General features: G+C 40.5%; 1 pseudogene across 1 annotated transcript; it reads right to left on the bottom strand.

Annotated features, from left to right (window-relative positions):
* Positions 1-1,442: 1,442 nt before the first annotated feature.
* LOC308610913 (ferritin light chain-like) lies at positions 1,443-5,087 on the bottom strand (annotated as a pseudogene). The gene is made up of 3 exons: positions 5,067-5,087; positions 2,433-2,959; positions 1,443-1,448 (listed from the first exon to the last, which is right to left on the bottom strand). The product of its transcript is annotated as a ferritin light chain-like (transcript).
* Positions 5,088-13,841: the final 8,754 nt, after the last annotated feature.

Raw genomic sequence — 13,841 nt, 5'->3', positions numbered from 1 at the left:
TTTTGTTTCCAGGTTACACGTCTGTGGAAGACTTAATTCTGAATAGAAATATAGATATTACTGGAAACTAATTGTTTTTCTATTATACTCTGCTTTATCAAAAAAGTAAAACATTTAAATTGTGCTACAAAAATTCAGATGTTGTCTTGCAATCTTTAAACAATAAATGAATGATTTGCCCTTAAAAAAAAGAATTAAGCAGTTAAGCTGTTGGTCCCACATCAGACAAATCATCCTTATACCTCCTGTCAATATTGTTAACAGAGACTGTTACTTTATGAATCCTTATGATCCCGTGATTCTTTCTTTCACGTTTCAGGGCACAGCAGGTGAGAGAGTGGATTTGTTAAACTGGGTGGGTTTATCCTTCTTTTATGCGTTCATTCAATTTTATGTTCATTTACTTACTATACACATATGGCAATAGAAGCTGCTAAAGCAATCATTGCTATTCTGCAAAACAACAAGGCACAGAAGCAGATGTCTTATTTCCGAGATTTCTCCCCCCAGGATTATTGTGATTAAAGATACCTTCCCGCAGTTTCCTGGAGAGGACAAGGGGCTACTCGCTGGAGGTTTTTTAATGACTTGGAGAAAGGCTCAAATATGCCCCCATTATGGTAATCCACCCCAGGGGCAAACCACACAAGAATATTATGAATTTATTTTATTTTTCTAGCCTTGCAAAGGTAATACTCAGCTCATTAGAATATGAAAACTATACTGTCAAATTTCAGAATTACATGGATGAAGAAAATCACCAAAGTGGCATCATATCATGTGTGTTATAGTTGTATTGACTATATTAACTATGTTGTGTTAACAATGTATTGTATAACTATATATTGAAAAGGCAAAATGCTGTACCTTATTTCAGAGAAAATAATTATGTTGGCAAACCCCAAACTACATTGTAGACGGGTCCTAGGAAAAGAAGATTTAATTCATAGTGGACAAGAGGTTAGCTTCTGTTTTCAGCCATGTGCTATTTCAAGAATTAAACATCATGAATAATACAGGATATAAGAGGAATAGTCTAAAGACGGAAAAGCACATTTTGATTAGGAAAGAGAATTTAAGGCTTAAGTCTTTATTTTTTTTTAAGGAAAACTGCCTTATTACTATGAGATAAGAAAATTGTTTCCTTCTTTTCTTCCTTGCTTTCTTCTTCTTCTTCTTTTCTTTAACCTTTTTTACTTTGGATATTTGGATATTTGACCTCTAAGCTGAGATGACTGGAAATGCCTCCTCTGGGCACTAAATGCTGACACCTCCTGATAAGAGGGAAGCTGCAAAGTAGAAGAATTGATGGTCAGTATGTTGATGGTCTCAAGCACACTGATGTACATTTGTGTATTGGGGAAGGGGAGTGAAGCTTGAGAGTGGGCCAGTGGGGAGGGGTAAATATTTTGTGATGCTGTCTACCTATGGGCTTATAAAGTTTACAGCTGCATTAGGAGGACAAGCACTACCATTCGCATGAAAAGTAGGGCAGACGTCAGTTGCAAAAGCTTCTAGCCATACACATAGGGAAATACATAAATGATACACCTTATTGCATTCACCCATTCACCCTCCCCTGTTCACGCTAATTGGAAATTTCTATCCATTTCAGAGAAGTAACACAACTATCAATCATTTTCCCTGGCACGAATCTTCCAGGAGGAAGAAAATGGAACACGCCTAGCAGCAGAGCTCACGCACTAGCCCATGTGTCTTAGATTTAATATCTGATCACTAGCTGGATTGAAGCCAAGAGGTGGTTCACAAAGTTGCTGCATATTAGAATCACCTGGGGAACTCTGAGACCTCCCCGTGCCCAGGCTCCTCCCTAGACCTACTGAATCAAAATCTCTGGGGCTGGGACCCAGACACCAAAGTTTCTCTTAAAAGCTCTTTAGGGAAAGGGATATGGGAACAGATGTATATGTATAACTGATTCAGTTTGTTATAAAGCAGAAACTAATTAAAAAAATATTTAATACTAAAAAAAAAAAGAGCTCTTTAGGTAATTCATACGAGCAGCAAAGCTTGAGAACCAGCCCAATAACGGGAACAAACATATTTCACACAGATAAAGTGGGGCAATTCATATGTTAAAAGAACATGAATATATATATATATATATTTTTTCTTTTTTTCTCTTTATTCTGTTTGTGTTTCAAATAGGCTTTTTTTTTCCTTCTGCAAAAAGCGTTATTGTTTCCATTTGGTCCAAGGCTTGGGAGAGTGCTCCAGGGCGGTTACAAAGCTGCCTAGTGGCTGCAGAGCTGGGCTTCGGGCAGAAGCTCTGACGCCAGAGGGGCTCCTCAGAGGCCGCTGGACTTCAGAGACTCCTGTTTGTGCTCGAGCGTGAGCCTTTCGAAAAGATACTCGCCCAGCACAGCCTGCGGACCAGCCAGCCTGCGGAGGTTGGTCAGGTGGTTGCCCACCTTCTTGATGAGTTTCAGCTGCTCCTCCAGGAAGCGGCTCTCCAGGAAAAGATACTCGCCCAGCACAGCCTGCGGACAAGCCAGCCTGCGGAGGTTGGTCAGGTGGTTGCCCATCTTCTTGATGAGTTTCAGCTGCTCCTCCAGGAAGCGGCTCTCCAGGAAGTCACAGAGGTGAGAGTCTGCGCGGGCAGGACCCAGGGCGCGCAGATCCGATAGTGCCTGGTTCAGGTTCTTCTCCCTAAGAATGGCGGCTTGCACAGTGTCCTGGGTTTTACCCCACTCATCTTGAGAAGGCTTCCGCGCATCCTGGAAGAGGGCGCGGCCGCAGCACTTGTTTTGCATTTTCAAGAGTCGCTGGGCGCCCTCACACTTCTCTTCAGCCAGTTGGCGAAAAATGTGGCCCCCATTGTCCAGAGTCCCACTGTTGCTGCGGAAATAGAAGCTTAGAGAGAGGTAAGTGTCCACAGATGCATGTTGAACAGGCGGTGGATGGCGGCCTCCACCTCGATGGAATAATTCTGACGAACCTGGGAACTCGTGGTTGATCAGTGATAAGGAGCTAAGCTCCAAAAACGGTGTTGGCCTGTCCTGGAGGCTGAGGATAGCTGAGTGGCTGATTCCAAAGGTTGCGACAGGAAGAAATGTTGGAGTGTGGTCGGGGGCTGGAGCAAGGAGCGTCCCTGGGTCTGTTCATTCCAAACACTGTTGAAGCCAAAGACAGATCTGCAGGACTGCCGAGTGCACTGCCTCAAATAGGCTTTGATATAAATGAACAAGAAGTCCAAGCAAGGACAAAACTTACCCTTCCCCCCACCAAAATAGCTGGTGATACTAGAATCTAGATCTGGGAAGGGCTTCTTCCATTACTTTAACATTCCAAGCCACTAGAGCAGTGGTTCTCAAAGTATGGTCACCTTGTAACCAAGCAGTACCCTATGGGGCCTTCCTAGGACAGACCCATCCTCCATAGCCTCTGCTGTAGTTCCTCTCTGAAGTCCTCAGATAATAGTATCTCAGACATATTTCTTGAGTTTTCAGATGCTAAAAACCACCACCCAATGGAAGAAGTTAACTCTTCGATGATCATGAGCACACAGCCCCCAGACCTTCTGGCACCTAAGGATGGATAATGTTACCTGCCCTGTGGCCTCAACATCAGCCAGTCAGATGATTGTGCACGAGCTGATCACATTCCCTGGGACGTCCCTCCCTCACGTGGCCTTTAAAAATGCTTTGCTGAAATCCTTTGGAGATTTCAGGGTTTTTGGAACACGGGCCACCCCTCTCCTTGCTCGATCCTGCAATAAACCTTTCTCTGCCCCAGACTCCAACCTTTCGGTTTGTTTGGCCTCACTGTGCTTCAGACACACGAACGTGCATTCGGTAACAACCTGACCAGCTTTACCAGCGTCCCCTGATAATGTGTCAGATATTCAAGTTTTAGGGCCCTGTCCCAGCCCTATGGAATGAGCAACTCTAGTGGGGCTCAGTGATCTCTGTTATAACTGGCCCTCCAGATGATTTTTTTTTCTTTTTTTTTTTGCGGTACGCGGGCCTCTCACCGTTGTGTCCTCTCCCGCTGCGGAGCACAGGCTCCGGACGCGCAGGCCCAGCCGCTCAGCGGCATATGGGATCCTCCCAGACCGGGGCACGAACCCGTATCCCCTGCATCGGCAGGCGGACTCCCAACCACTGCGCCACCAGGGAGGCCCCAGATGATTTTTATTCACCTTAAAGTTTGAAAATATCTGCATTGTCAGCTGCCAAAGCGTCCACCAGCAGGTGAAGGGGAGAGACGCCTGGAAAAGATAGGGAGTAGCCAAGGCAAGTAGAGCAGCATTTGCCGTGGTAGTAATGGAGAATGCCTTTTCTCCACTGGTTGGCACAGACAAGTATCTGGGGGCAGTGGCAGGGTTATTTAGGATGCTTTACATTTCAATGTAGAGTGACCTCTGTCCTGGTTTGCCAGGGACTTCCCCTGTGTGAGCACTTAAAATCTCATCCTGGCAAACCCCTTAGCCCTGGATTTGAAGAACTTAGGAAATCACATGAAATTTAGGGGAAACATGATCTAGGTTTTGGGCAAGTCACAAGTGCTAATTAAAGCTAAGCAAGTATGGACAACATCTAGCCTTCTTTACCCCTTTGCAGGAAGGTAAATCTGATTGGGTGAAAGAACTTATTGTTAAGAAATCTTTGTAGAAACATCCCCTTCTGCTTAGTCCGCTGGTTCTCACTTCTGGCTAGACAATGGCATCGTCTGAGGAGATTTAAAATGATTTTATTGGTTTAGGATGACCAACTGTTGGTGTGAGGGTTTTTAAAAAGTGCTTCAGATGATTCTAATGTGCAGCCAAATTTAGGTGCCACTGCTTAAGCTTTTGAACCGCTGCTACATATTTTCACCTCATCTTCCTATGAGAATATCCAACTGTAGTTGGTTTGTTTTTTTTTCTTTTTCTTTTTTTAACTGTCTTATTATAAGATTTACTGTCTAAAATAAGATTGAATGTACAGAAAATCCTGCTAGTCCATCTGGTATAGCTGGATCCTTAGAATAATATCGTTAAGATATATACCATTTAAGTGTTGTGATTGGCCTTTTAAAAATGAACATATGCATTGAATTAGTACCATCTGTTTTGAAGCTGTCATGTTGGGTAGCTATACCTCTAATCTGCTGCCATTGCTAAATATCTGGACACCTCTTATTAGGAATTGCTTTTAAACATCTTTCGGGGTTAAAACCAAGATTGCTGTATTATTTGTACTGGGACCACAAAAACCTCACAAAGATCCCCCGCTGTACTTTCTACCCCCATGTCTAACCCTTGGCAACTTCTAATCTGTTCTCCATCTCCACAGTTTTGTTATTTTAAGAATAATATGTAAATATCATCATGAATTACTTCATCTTCGGAGATTGGCTTTTTAAAATTTTTCCCTCGGCATCATTCCCTTGAAGTTCATTTCAATTTTTGCATATATTAATAATTTGTTCCTTTTTGTTGCTCGGTAGTATTCTATCATAAGATTTTATCACAATTTGTTTCAACATTCATCCATTGAAAGACATTTGGGTAGTGGCCAGTTTTGGGCTGTTATAAATAAAACTGCTATGAACATTTATGTGTAAGTTTCTGTGGGAACTTAATGAAGTTTTTGTTTCTTTTGGATAAATGCTCAAGAGTACAATTACTGTGTTGTAGGGTGAATCTACTTTTAGGATTAAAAGAGACTGTCAAGCTGTTTCTCAGAGTGGCTAAACCATTTTATTTTCCCACCAGTGATGTGAGATCATTTTTCTATGTACTCACCAGCATTTGATGTTGTCACTATACTTTAATTTTCGTTATTCTCTGATATCTCATTATGGTCTGAATTTGCATTTCCCTAATGGCTAATGATGTTGAGCATCTTTTCATGTGCTTCTTTGCCATGTGTATATTCTCTTCCATGAAATGTCTGTTCCTGTCTTCTGCCTATTTTCTAGTTGGGTTTTTTTAAGTTGTTTGGAGAGTTCTTTGTATATTATAGATACAAGTCATTTGTCTCATGTGGGATTTTCCAATATGTTTTCCCACTGTGTAATTTGAGTTTTCATCCACTTAAAATGATCTTCTATGAAGCATTTTTAACTCATTTTGATGAGATCCAATTTATCAATGTTTGCTTTTATTGATCATACTTTCCGTGTCAAGTCTAAGAATTATTCACGTAGTTCTAGATGCCAAAGATTTTCTCCTATTTTTTTTTCTCAAAGTGTCCTGCTTTTACATTGAAGATTATGATCCACTTTGATTTAATTTTTGTGTAAGGTGTGGAGGTTTAGGTTAAGGTTCATTTTTTGTTTGTTTGTTTTTGTCGAGGGATGTCCAACTGTTTCAGTACCATTTTTTGAAAAGTCTATTCTTCCTTGATAGCTTTCACACTGCTGTCAAGAACAAGTTAAATGTATTTATGTCAGTCTATTTCTGGGTTCTCTATTCCATTCCATTGATCTGTGTATCTAACCTCCATCATTACTGCAAAATCTTGAAATTGGGTAGGTGAATTCCTCCCATTTTAATCTTCCTTTACAAATTGTTTTAGCTATTCTTCAGCCTCTTCTTACTATATAAATCTTAGAATAAGCTTGTCTATATCCACAAAAACCTTGAGGGCCTTTTAAGAGTAACTCTGTTAAGCCTCTTAACTTGGGGAGAATTGACATCTTTATTATGTTGTGTTTTCTAATCCATGAACAAGGTATGTCTCACTATTTGTTTGGGACTTTTACATTTTTCTTCATCAGCATTTTGTAATTTTCAGTATAGAGGACCTATAAATGTCTTATTGGGCTTATATTTAAGTATTTATTTAGGTCAGTTGTAAATGGCATCACATATTTTTATTTAAGCTTCTACACATTTGTTATTAATATATAATTTGATAAAACTGTGTTGATTTGTACTCTAAAACATTTACAAACTAATATTATTTCTCAAGCTTTTTGTGGATTCCTTGGTATTTTCTCCATTTAGATTATCATCTCCTCTTCAGATACCGTTTTACTTTTCCTTATTTAATATAATAGTATATATTACTGTTCAACATTCAGTAGGATATATTCCTTCCTATTCAACGTAGTAGGAATAGTCCTTTTATCTTTTAAATAAATGTTTTAAAATTTTAACTTTTAAATTTATGTATTTATTTATTTTTGCTTTACTTTCTTACTAGAACCTCCATTAATATATTTAATAAAAGTGGTGAGGGCAGATATCGGTGCCTTGTTTCTGATCTTACAGAGAAAGCATTCAGTCTTTCACAGTTAAATATAATGTCGGTATAGGTTGTTTGTAGACCCTCTTGATGAGTTTCAGTATGTTCCTTTTCTATTCCTAGTTTGCTTGGGGGTTTTATTCTTCTTTTTTAAAAATTTTTAACTTTATTATTATTTTTTACAACTTTATTGGAGTATAATTTCTTCACAATGGTGTGTTAGTTTCTGTTTTATAACAAAGTGAATCAGTTATACATATACATATGTTCCCATATCTCTTCCCTCTTGCGTCTCCTTCCCACCCTCCCTATCCCACCCCTCCAGGCGGTCACAAAGCACCGATCTGATCTCCCTGTGCTATGCGGCTGCTTCCCACTAGCTATCTACCTTACGTTTGGTAGTGTATATATGTCCATGCCGCTCTTTCACTTTGTCACAGCTTACGCTTCCACCTCCCCATATCTTCAAGTCCATTCTCTAGTAGGTCTGTGTCTTTATTCCTGTCTTACCCCTATGTTCTTCATGACATTTTTTTTTCTTAAATTCCATATATATGTGTCAGCATACAGTATTTGTCTTTCTCTTTCTGACTTACTTCACTCTGTATGACAGGCTCTAGGTCCATCCACCTCATTACAAATAGCTCAATTTCGTTTCTTTTTATGGCTGAGTAATATTCCATTGTATATATGTGCCACATCTTCTTTACCCATTCATCCGATGATGGACACTTAGGTTGTTTCCATCTCCGGGCTATTGTAAATAGGGCTGCTATGAACATTTCAGTACATGTCTCTTTTTGAATTATGGTTTTCTCAGGGTATATGCCCAGTAGTGGGATTGCTGGGTCATATGGTAGTTCTATTTGTAGTTTTTTAACGAACCTCCATACCGTTCTCCATAGTGGCTGTACCAATTCACATTCCCACCAGCAGTGCAAGAGTGTTCCCTTTTTTCCACACCCTCTCCAGCATTTATTGTTTCTAGATTTTTTGATGATGGCCATTCTGACTGGTGTGAGATGATATCTCATTGTAGTTTTGATTTGCATTTCTCTACTGAGTAAAGATGTTGAGCATCCTTTCATGTGTTTGTTGGCAGTCTATATATCTTCTGTGGAGAAATGTCTATTTAGGTCTTCTGCCCATTTTTGGATTGGGTTATTTGTTTTTTTGTTATTGAGCTGCATGAGCTGCTTATAAATTTTGGAGATTAATCCTTTGTCAGTTGCTTCATTTGCAAATATTTTCTCCCATTCTGAGGGTTGTCTTTTGGTCTTGTTTATGGTTTCCTTTGCTGTGCAAAAGCTTTTAAGTTTCATTAGGTCCCATTTGTTTATTTTTGTTTTGATTTCCATTTCTCTAGGAGGTGGGTCAAAAAGGATCTTGCTGTGATTTATGTCATAGAGTGTTCTGCCTATGTTTTCCTCTAAGAATTTGATAGTTTCTGGCCTTACATTTAGGTCTTTAATCCATTTTGAGCTTATTTTTGTGTATGGTGTTAGGGAGTGATCGAATCTCATACTTTTACATGTCCCTATCCAGTTTTCCCAGCACCACTTATTGAAGAGACTGTCCTTTCTCCACTGTACATTCCTGCCTCCTTTATCAAAGATAAGGTGACCATATGTGCGTGGGTTTATCTCTGGGCTTTCTATCCTGTTCCATTGATCTATCTTTCTGTTTTTGTGCCAGTACCATGCTGTCTTGATTACTGTAGCTTTGTAGTATAGTCTGAAGTCAGGGAGCCTGATTCCTCCAGCTCCATTTTTCGTCCTCAAGATTGCTTTGGCTATTCGGGGTCTTTTGTGTTTCCATACAAATTGTGAAATTTTTTGTTCTAGTTCTGTGAAAAATGTCAGTGGTAGTTTGATAGGGATTGCATTGAATCTGTAGATTGCTTTGGGTAGTAGAGTCATTTTCACAATGTTGATTCTTCCAATCCAAGAACGTGGTACATCTCTCCATCTATTTGTATCATCTTTAATTTCTTTCATCAGTGTCTTATAATTTTCTGCATACAGGTCTTTTGTCTCCTTAGGTAGGTTTATTCCTAGATATTTTATTCTTTTTGTTGCAATGGTAAATGGGAGTGTTTCCTTGATTTCACTTTCAGATTTTTCATCATTAGTATATGGGGATGCCAGAGATTTCTTTGCATTAATTTTGTATCCTGCAACTTTACCAAATTCATTGATTAGCTCTAGTAGTTTTCTGGTAGCATCTTTAGGATTCTCTATGTATAGTATCATGTCATCTGCAAACAGTGACAGCTTTACTTCTTCTTTTCCGATTTGGATTCCTTTTATTTCCTTTTCTTCTCTGATTGCTGTGGCTATAACTTCCAAAACTATGTTGAATAAGAGTGGTGAGAGTGCGCAACCTTGTCTTGTTCCTGATCTTAGTGGAAATGGTTTCAGTTTTTCACCATTGAGGACGATGCTGGCTGTGGGTTTGTCATATATGGCCTTTATTATGTTGAGGAAAGTTCCCTCTATGCCTACTTTCTGCAGGGTTTTTATCATAAATGGGTGTTGAATTTTGTTGAAAGCTTTCTCTGCATCTATTGAGATGATCATATGGTTTTTCTCCTTCCATTTTTTAATATGGTGTATCACGTTGATTGATTTGCGTATATTGAAGAATCCTTGCATTCCTGGAATAAACCCCACTTGATCATGGTGTAAGATCCTTTTAATGTGCTGTTGGATTCTGTTTGCTAGTATTTTGTTGAGGATTTTTGCATCTATGTTCATCAGTGATATTGGCCTGTAGTTTTCTTTCTTTGTGACATCCTTGTCTGGTTTTGGTATCAAGGTGATGGTGGCCTCGTAGAATGAGTTTGGGAGTGTTCCTCCCTCTGCTATATTTTGGAAGAGTTTCAGAAGGATAGGTGTTAGCTCTTCTCTAAATGCTTGATAGAATTCGCCTGTGAAGCCATCTGGTCCTGGGCTTTTGTTTGTTGGAAGATTTTTTATCACAGTTTCAATTTCAGTGCTTGTGATTGGTCTGTTCATATTTTCTATTTCTTCCTGATTCAGTCTTGGCAGGTTGTGCATTTCTAAGAATTTGTCCATTTCTTCCAGGTTGTCCATTTTATTGTCATAGAGTTGCTTGTAGTAATCTCTCATGATCTTTTGTATTTCTGCAGTGTCAGTTGTTACTTCTCCTTTTTCATTTCTAATTCTATTGATTTGAGTCTTCTCCCTTTTTTTCTTGATGAGTCTGGCTAATGGTTTATCAATTTTGTTTATCTTCTCAAAGAACCAGCTTTTAGTTTTATTGATCTTTGCTATCATTTCCTTCATTTCTTTTTCATTTATTTCTGATCTGATTTTTATGATTTCTTTCCTTCTGTTAACTTTGGGATGTTTTTGTTCTTCTTTCTCTAATTGCTTGAGGTGCAAGATTAGGTTATTTATTCGAGATGTTTCCTGTTTCTTAAGGTGGGATTGTATTGCTATAAACTTCCCTCTTAGAACTGCTTTTGCTGCATCCCATAGGTTTTGGGTCGTCGTGTCTCCATTGTCATTTGTTTCTAGGTATTTTTTAATTTCCTCTTTGATTTCTTCAGTGATCACTTCGTTATTGAGTAGTGTATTCTTTAGCCTCCATGTGTTTGTATTTTTTTACAGCTCTTTTCCTGTAATTGATGTCTAGTCTCATAGCATTGTGGTCGGAAAAGATACTTGATACAATTTCAATTCAAACAAAATTTTTTTTTAGCTAAGTAGTATTCCATTGTATATATATATATATATCACATCTTCCTTACCCATTCATCTCTTAATAAACACTTAGCTTGCTTCCATATGTTGTCAATTGTAAATAATGCTGCCATGAACATTAGGGTGCATATATCTTTTCAAATTAATGTTTTTTGGTTTTATTTTTTTCGATATATATCCAGGAATGAAAATGCTGTGTCATATGGTAGTTCTAATTTTTTTTACAAGTTTATTGGGGTACAGTTGATTCACAATGGCGTATTAGTTTCTGCTTTATAACAAAGCGAATCAGTTATACATATACACCTGTTCCCATATCCCCTCCCTCTTGTGTCTCCCTCCCTCCCACCCTGGACCCCTCTTTACCGCTTCCCAGCAGGTGCACTGTCCTCTCCCTGCTGGACTCTCCCTCTCCCTCCCATTCCTCTTCCACGGCCTGGTGGGAGAGTGGGGAGAGGGACAAGGAAACTTAGGGGAAGCAGCAACGTTTCAGCCTTATAAGAGTGAGATAATGGCTTCCGTGGTGGTGCAGTGGTTGAGAGTCCACCTGCCGATGCAGGGGACACGGGTTGGTACCCCGGTTCGGGAAGATCCCACATGCCGCGGAGTGGCTGGGCCCATGAGCCATGGCCGCTGAGCCTGCGCGTCCGGAGCCTGTGCTCCGCAACGGGAGAGGCCACAACCATGAGAGGCCCGCGTACCCCCCCCAAAAAAAATAAATAAAGAGTGAGATAAGTATGTAAAAAAAGATCCCAGGTACATCGACTCAGTGGATTAAAAAGTTACGTTAAAACACGCAATTTGGCAAAGCTCTTTGGCTGAATGTTTACTGACACTGCGTTCAGAATTCTGTACTGGGGGAGTACACGTCCGCTCCCCTCAGGCACCTTTGAGTCCAAGAGCCATTTGGAGAAGCTAAAATCATAGAAAACTACAGGTGCTCACGCACCCTTCAAAGGGTGTCTACAAACACACACACACACACACACACACACACACAAAGGGCACCTTTGGATGTCACAAAGTCCATGGATTATCCAAAGCCTGCCCCTTGATTCCAGTTAAGAAGTTCTAGTCTACTTATCAAAATCTTGAGAATGTGGTATCACTGTTGACCCAGAGATTTCACTACCTGAATAAAAATGTCACATGTACAAAATACTAAATGGAAAAAACTCCAGTTCAACACAGATTATTTTTCTGAATAAAAATGTCACATGCACAAAAAGACTAAATGGAAAAATTTCCAATTCCAGACAGGTTATTTTTCTATGAGGGTAGGAAGTATATGGTAGCCGAGATGCAGAGAAGAAAATAGCCAACTCAGGGTCATGCAGTGTCACTGGAAGCTTCTTCTGAACCTCCCAACTCGTACTTCCACTCCTCCCCTTGGGGTCTGAGTCTTGCTTTTTTTCTTGGGTTTCCCTGGTGGCACAGTGGTCAAGAATCCGCCTGCCGATGCAGGGGACACAGGTTCGAGCCCTGGTCCGGGAAGATCCCACATACCGCGGAGCACCTAACGCCCGTGCGCCACAACTACTGAGCCTGCAAGCCATAACTCCTCAGCCCGCGAGCCACAACTACTGAGCCCACGCGCCTAGGGCCCATGCTCTGCCGCAAAGAGAAGCCACCTCAACGAGAAGCCTGCACACTGCACCGAAGAGTAGCCCCCGCTCGCCGCGACTAGAGAAAGCCTGCGCCCAGCAACAAAGACCCAACGCAGCCGAAAATAAGTAAAACAAAAATCTTAAGGAAGGAAAACAAGAATTCTCATTGTTGTGCAACCATCCCGACCATCCATCTCCAGAATGTTTTCATCCTGTCCAAGTGAAACTCTGTCCCCATTAAACACTGACTCCCCACCCCCCTCCCAGCCCCTGACACCCACCACTCCACTTTCTGTCTCTATGAATTTGACCCATCTGGGGACCTCACAGAAGTGGAATCATGTAACATTTGTCCATTTGTATCTGACTTATCCACTTAGCTTAATGTCTTCGCGTGTCATCTGTGTGGTAGCCTGTGTCAAAATTTCCTTCCTAGACCCCAAAGCCAGTGTGGACAGTACACAGTGAGTGAGAAGGAAATAAAACCGTGGGTCTGAAGAAGTTCAGATGTTTGCCAAGTGCAGTGGGAAAGCAGTGAATGAGAGGTGTCCTGATCCAGTTTGCACTGAAAGAGGAACAATTGATTTTGGCTGCTGCATAAATGGATGGGGTGGGGATTCAGTAAGAGTGGAAGTCGGGAGACCCAGATAAGGTTAGGAATTTGGCGTGGTAGTCCAGGAAGACGATGTCTGAGAAGATGGAGAGAAGTAAACAGGTTCTCTATATTTGGAGGGAGAATCAGCAGGGCTCATCGGGGGATCAGATTGCGGGGAGGTAGCGGGGCGCTATTCTGTTTACTCTGTGTGCACGTGTGTGCTTATGCCTCTACTGCTGAGACTTAATTGTTTCTACAAAGAAACGCTAACCTTTCCTCTTAAAAGTGGAATTGTTAAATTTTCACTGTTCATACAAAGAAATGTCAATCTTTGAAAAATACATAAATGGTCTTTGTATCAATTAGAAACTTTCCTTCCTGTTTGTGGGTGAATAATATCTGTTGTGTGAATATACACACTACATTTTCTTGATCCATTCATCTGTCAGTGAACACTTGGTTTGTTTCCACATTTTGGCTCTGAATCTTGCTTTTGAATTATTGTTTGGACTTTGATGAGAAGTATCTCTGTTGTTCAGGATGTGCCCAGAGGTTTATTCTGTCTTCTGATCACTTCCATATTTCTAATTAGCCCAAGCAATGCATACGTAGAGTCAAATCAGTTCATCCAAGGTGCAGGGACTGAGTGTCTCTTTGGTTTGCACTCGTGGACTTTCTGAGATGTTCTAGGTCTCAGAGGCCGTGCAAAGAGTGT

The sequence above is a fragment of the Mesoplodon bidens genome (genome assembly GCF_964165515.1).
Source record: "Mesoplodon bidens genome assembly, contig: HAP1_SCAFFOLD_96, whole genome shotgun sequence".
In the NCBI taxonomy this organism is placed as follows: domain Eukaryota; kingdom Metazoa; phylum Chordata; class Mammalia; order Artiodactyla; family Ziphiidae; genus Mesoplodon; species Mesoplodon bidens.
This window is presented reverse-complemented; position numbering and strand designations above follow the sequence as displayed.